Source organism: Elephantulus edwardii, unplaced genomic scaffold, assembly GCF_000299155.1.
Source record: "Elephantulus edwardii isolate Elephantulus edwardi_28Jun2011 unplaced genomic scaffold, EleEdw1.0 scaffold00413, whole genome shotgun sequence".
Taxonomy (NCBI): domain Eukaryota; kingdom Metazoa; phylum Chordata; class Mammalia; order Macroscelidea; family Macroscelididae; genus Elephantulus; species Elephantulus edwardii.
The window spans coordinates 36,506-42,557 of NW_006400163.1; positions in this window are offsets into that span (position 1 = coordinate 36,506).

A 6,052-nucleotide genomic window follows, 5' to 3' on the forward strand; every position below is an offset into this window, starting at 1 on the left:
TTAGGGTATATTCCCAGTAGTGGAATTGCTGGGTCAAATGGTATCTTTATTTGCAACTTTTTGAGAAAGCGCCACAATGCTTTCCACAGTGGTTCAATGCTAAATGTTGTTTGTCCATCTCCTATAACTCCATCTTAAGATTCCTAGGTTATTGCCCCCCTACGTTCTCTTTCAGTTAGTTTTTTCCCAAGTGATGATCTGCTCTTGTACTTTCTTTTTTCTACTGCTGCTGCAAAAAAAAACTGTTACTATTTTGTTTGTGTATATATGAGCATTACTAAATTTTTAGATCCAACAATACTAAATTAATAGACAGCTATATAAGTAGCTCCTTAACACTACAAATTGGCTTGTCTGGTAGGATCTAAAGGTTAACATGCCTTTCTTTAAAAAGTCTTTGTTGTTTGTGATATTCCATGGAAGAAGGATCCATCTTATTCATATCAACTCAAAGCTTCAACATCAATAATAGGGTCCACAACTGCCATAAGGCACCATAGGACTGAGTCTGATTAGCAGTAACAGGAAAAGGTAGTCTGTTTGAAGGCAAAGAATCCAGACAATCCTCAAGTAAGCAGTGGTGTTGGCCTTTCAAGCCAGCCACAGAATCGAACTTCTATGATAGCAATAACAGGAGAGTCCAGTTGATGAAGTCCAGAGTATTTTATTGCCCTCACTGATGGGAATCAGGATCCTCCATCCTACAAGTGAAGCCCAATTTGCTGCTGATTTAAGAAGTAATGTAATCAAAGTCTTGTGTAGTGCAGAAATAGTTTTCATAGTTCTACCTTTTTTAGAGGTCTTTTCCCCATTGAAAGTATAAAGTTAAAAGTACAACTATAAAGAATAACTTCAAAACGGAAATTTCTTCACCTTGCACCTTTTTGCAAAATTTAAGAAAGCACTATCTTGCATTCTCTGTGTATTCAACACCAGACTCAGAGAGGTCAAAGCCTGCTTTCTACATTTAGTGTCAGAATTCAAGAAAAGAAATTAAAAAAAAAATAACCACCACAGAAATTGTGAAGAAACTTAGATAATTTAAATGCAAATAAATTCGAAGTCATGGGATACCTCCATGCCAAAGAAAGCCAAAAACTACAGCTGTAGTTTTGCTGTTGTTGTTAGGTGCCATTGAGTTGAGTACAACCCATATCAACCCTATGAAAAACATATCTGAACTCTGTCCTATTTTGTGTCATCCTTTCACTTCCTGAAACATGAACCCATTGTGGCAGTCATTGTGTCAATCCACCTGGTTGAAGATCTTCCTCTTTTTGCTGACTATCCTCTTTTCCAAGCATGATGTCCCTCTCCAAGGAATAAACTCTCTTAGTAATATGCCTGAAGTATGTGAGATGAAGCTTTATCATCTTTGCCTTCATGGAGTACTCTGGCTGCATTTTGACCAAGATATTTGTTTGTCTTTTTGGTCATCTATGGAATATTCTGTACTCTTCTCCATCATCACCGTTCAAAGACACCAATTCTTCTTTTGTAATCCTTAGTCATTGTTCAGCTCTTAGAAGCAAAGCAAGTTATCAGAAAAGCCATGGACTGAATCAGATGCATTTTAGTCCCTAAACTGACATCATTGCTCCTCAATAACTAGGAGCAGTCCCTGACTGAAGATTTTTCAAGTTCAATATATCTTCTGATTTCCTGACTGTTGATATCAAGAATGTTGATTGTGGATCCAAGTAAAATGAAATAGTTGACAACTTCAGTCTTTTCTCCTTTTATAATGATGTTGCCTATAGGTCCAGAGGTAAGAATATTTGTTTTCTTGACATTGAGATACAAATTGAAGGTTGTGTTCTTCGGTCTTCTGCACCAAGTGCTCAAATTTACCTTACTTTCAGCAAGCAAGATTGTGTTATCTACATAACTTACTGATGAGTCGTTCTCTGATCTTGATGCCACATTCTTCTTCTTATTTCCTTTTTTCTTTTCTTTTTTTAGATATAGTTTCACATGAGCATGATCAGTGGTTCTGGGATTCCCGTTCTTCTCAATGTTAGCCACAATTTGTTGTTACTTCCCACAGCCAATTGTCTTTGCATAGTTGATAATATACACACAGACATCCTTCTAGTGCTCTCTACTTTTAGCTAAGATACATCTGACATCAGCAATAATATCCTCATGCTACTTCTAAAATAGCTTGTATATCAGGCAGTTCTAGTTGGTTCTGGATAATTTTCAGCAAGATTTTGCTTGTTGTTGTTGTTGTGGAGACCTCTGATGGCCTAGTTGGTGCTGCAATCCTGAAGACATGTGGTTCAAATCCACCTGCTCTTCTGTGTGAGAAGGATGAGCAATTTCCTTCCTTGCTATTAACTGTCTCTGAAAACCTTCTGGAGGGTCAGCTCTGGATCAATTCTGACTCAATAAAACACAAAACATATTAATAATATAGTTTGATAATTTCCACATTCTATTGGATAATCTTTTTGGAAATTGGAATAAGTATGGATCTTTTCCAGTTAATTGTCCAGGTAGTCATTCCCCAGATTTCTTGGTACAGCCTTGTGAACAACTCTAGGGCTGCATCTGTTTATTTAAGTATGCCAGTTGGTATCGCATCAATTACTGGGGACTTATTTTTTGTCAATTCTTTCAGAGAATTGGTTCTTGATCACATGTTACTTCCTGAAATGGTCCCTTGTCAGCCAATGGTTTTTTTGGTACAGTAACTCTGTATATTCCTTTTGTAGTATTACTTTAAGGTGAGAGATATATGTCTTCAGGACTTGGCTGCATGACTTGCCTGTAAGGCTTGTTAAGAAAGAGGACTGAAAATGATCTTTGTTCATCCTAGGACACTACTCCCTTGAAGATAGAGTAGACGTTCTTGTTCCTGATAAGGCTGCTATGAACATAAGAAAACACAGTAACATAGTTGATGAATACAAAGAAGTCTTGACAGTTATACAGTTAATAAATTAAAAGAAGTCTTGTTTGAAGAAATGCCTTTTATTTATCAGTATATTTGGTCCATGTTAGCTCTATAAAATAATTTCTAAAGTTTTGAGAACTATTCATTTATGAATGCTAATAAAAGCAGAGGTCCTTCAGCTACTTGAGGCCATTAGCCTGCGAGAGTTTTGGTCCTCTGGAAAAATTTACATTTCACTTTGTTAGTTTTCCTTAGGCTCTGCTCATGAGAAAACAAAACCTTTCATCTTCTTTTGATGCTTCCTGGATAATTCAAGATTTTTCCCATAGCATCACTTAGTATTGCACCTCAAGGCTTGAATCTGTTCTTCAATTCATTCAGCTTGAAAAATGCCTAGTGTGTGCTTCCCTTTTGATTTTCTGATTCCTATTCTTTATATATTTATTATAATAAAATATGCAAAGAATAAAAAAGAAAATAATTTGTTTTCACAAGGTACCCTTTGAAATATTCTGTTCAACTCTTTTGAAAATGAGAAGAACACGAGGTGCTTGCTAAAGAAGATAAAAAACTGCATCTTTCAATATGATTCCATCTCAACATAAGGAAAACAAAAAGTCTTCACCACCAGACTAATCGATAGCATCATGATAGGTGGAGAAAAAATTGAAGCTGTTAGGAATTTCATCTTGCTGGGATCCACAATCAACACTCTTGGGACCAGTAGTCAGGAAATTAAAAGAGAAGTTACGTTAGGAACATCTTCTGCGAAGGAGCTCTCCAGAGTTCTAAAGAAAATGATGTTAGTCTAAAGACTAAGGTGTGCCTAATCTAAGCCATGGTCTTCTCAGTTCCTTGCCATTCTCTGAAAGCTGTACAATAAGTAAGGATGGTAGAAGAAGCATTGATGCCTTTAAGTTATGGTATTGGAGAAGAGTATTTAACATACCATGGACTAGCAGAAAAACAAACAAGTCTGCCCTGGAGAGGATGAAATCAGATTGTTCCTTGAAGACACAGATTTTGAAACTCTGTCTCACATTCTTTGGGCATGTTTCCAGGGAAGGTGGCTGTTGGAGAAGAGCATCATGCTTGGAAGAGGGGAGGGGTAGGACAGGAAAGGAAGACTCTGAATGAGGTGGATTGACACAGTAACTGTTCCCATGGAGCTATGTGTTGAAGATGGTGAAGTTAGCTCAGAATAAAGGAAGGTTCAGAGTTATTGTTAGTTGTAGTCTATGACACAACAGCAACATGTTCTAGTGCAATATTCAGAGTCTCTTATGACATCCTTTTTTATTTTCTTATTTCCCCGCTGTCTTTGTAACTATCTTTTCTTTTCTTCATTAATTATTTCCAAGATGTCATCCCACAAGTCTTCTTGACTTTGGTGGTTAGTGCTCAATGTATAAAATTTCTCTTTTTGATGAATTTTTAATTTGGGTAGGATGAACTCAAGGTCATAGTTTTTGGGGTGTTTTTTCCCCCTCTTCAGCATCAATTATAGCTTGCACATGATTATGGTCTTTTTCATAGTTAGTCCCTGACCTTGTTTGGACTACTGATACTGAGTTTCTCCAAATTTTCTTTCCACAAATGTAATCAATCTGATTCCTTTATAGTCAGACCATCAGGTGAGGTCCATCTGTCTAATTATTGTTTGTATTTTTTAAAAGATATTTGCAATGAATAAATTATTGATTGTATAGTATTCTATCATTCAATCTCCAACTTTATTTCTGTCTTCAAGTCCATATTTCCCAACTACCAGTTTTTCTTTGTTTTCAGTCACCAGTTATTATTAATGTATCTTGATGGCCTATTCAATCAATTTCAGACTATCAAATATTCATACTCAATTTCTTCATCTTTGGCTGTAGTTGTTGGTACGTATATTTTAATAATAGTTTTTGAAACTGATTTGAAGTATCAAATAAGAAAAGAAATAGAATATAGACCATAAACAGTGTTGTGAGGTCATCTTGTCCTCCTATCTATCTATCTATGTGGCATGAGAACACAGGAGGGCAGTGGCAGCTGTAGTAGTATCCGCAAAGCTGAAAAGGTTCAATCTCCCCCTTGCTTCCCTCTCCCCCCAACCCTCTTACCAGATTATAGGCCTTTCCCCCTGAACCTGAGACTCATCTCAATCTAAGGTCCCACTCATGCCGTCTTGTATCAAGAACATGAAGTTATCAGAGAGTAACTCTTGAGATCTGGAGACTATGCTACACTTGGCCTGTAATCAGTTGTTCTGAATTAGTGAGACATCTTCTCTGACTGAGGTCCTTCCCTCTTACGTTGTAGCCTTAATTGACACACTCTGCAGCCATACATTGCCCCACATGGATATATCAGATAGGCAGTGATTGGCTCTTTATACTAGCCATCTCTGACTGAGCACATGGCCTATACTTATGTCATAACTTGCAAAGACACCATCTGCAGTCAGATAAACTAGCATAGACTGTTCTGAAACCAGCAGAAACTTTTCTGCACACTTGGTGCCCCACCTCTAAGCATATCCTTCACACCCCCGAGACTAGAAGAGTTGCTACTCATGATTTGTTTCACATTTTGAAGTTTCAGTTATCACTTAGATGAGCAGAAACCCTGACCTTATTGGGCACAGCAACTCCAGTCTGCTACTGGGATGGTAAATACATTGGGTCAGGCGAGACAGCTTGTTTTCTATTCCCCTATCAGATACAATTTGGCATTGTATTTTAAAAAAGCATTTGGGCCCTCAGGCCATAGGCCCTTGGGCCTGGTTTTGTGGAGCTCTCAAATAAAACAAGTTTGGAAGCAGGAGTGGTATCCACATCCAAAAAAAGCTTGTCCCCAGAAACTCTACGAAGTTGGAGAAAAGATGAAAGTTCTGTGTTCAAGACTTTTGTTCATAGGGTCGCCTACAACTCGACGTCACATAACAGTAATTTAACAACAACAATATGAATCATCAACAACCTGCGTTATGCAGATGACACAACCCTGCTTGCTGAAACTGAGGAGGACCTGAGGCACTTGCTGCAGAAGATCAAGGACTACAGCCTTCTATATGGACTGAAGCTAAATGTCAAGAAAACAAAGATTCTAACCACTGGGCCAATTGGCAGCATCAGCATGGATGGTGAGGAGACTGAGAAAGTTAAC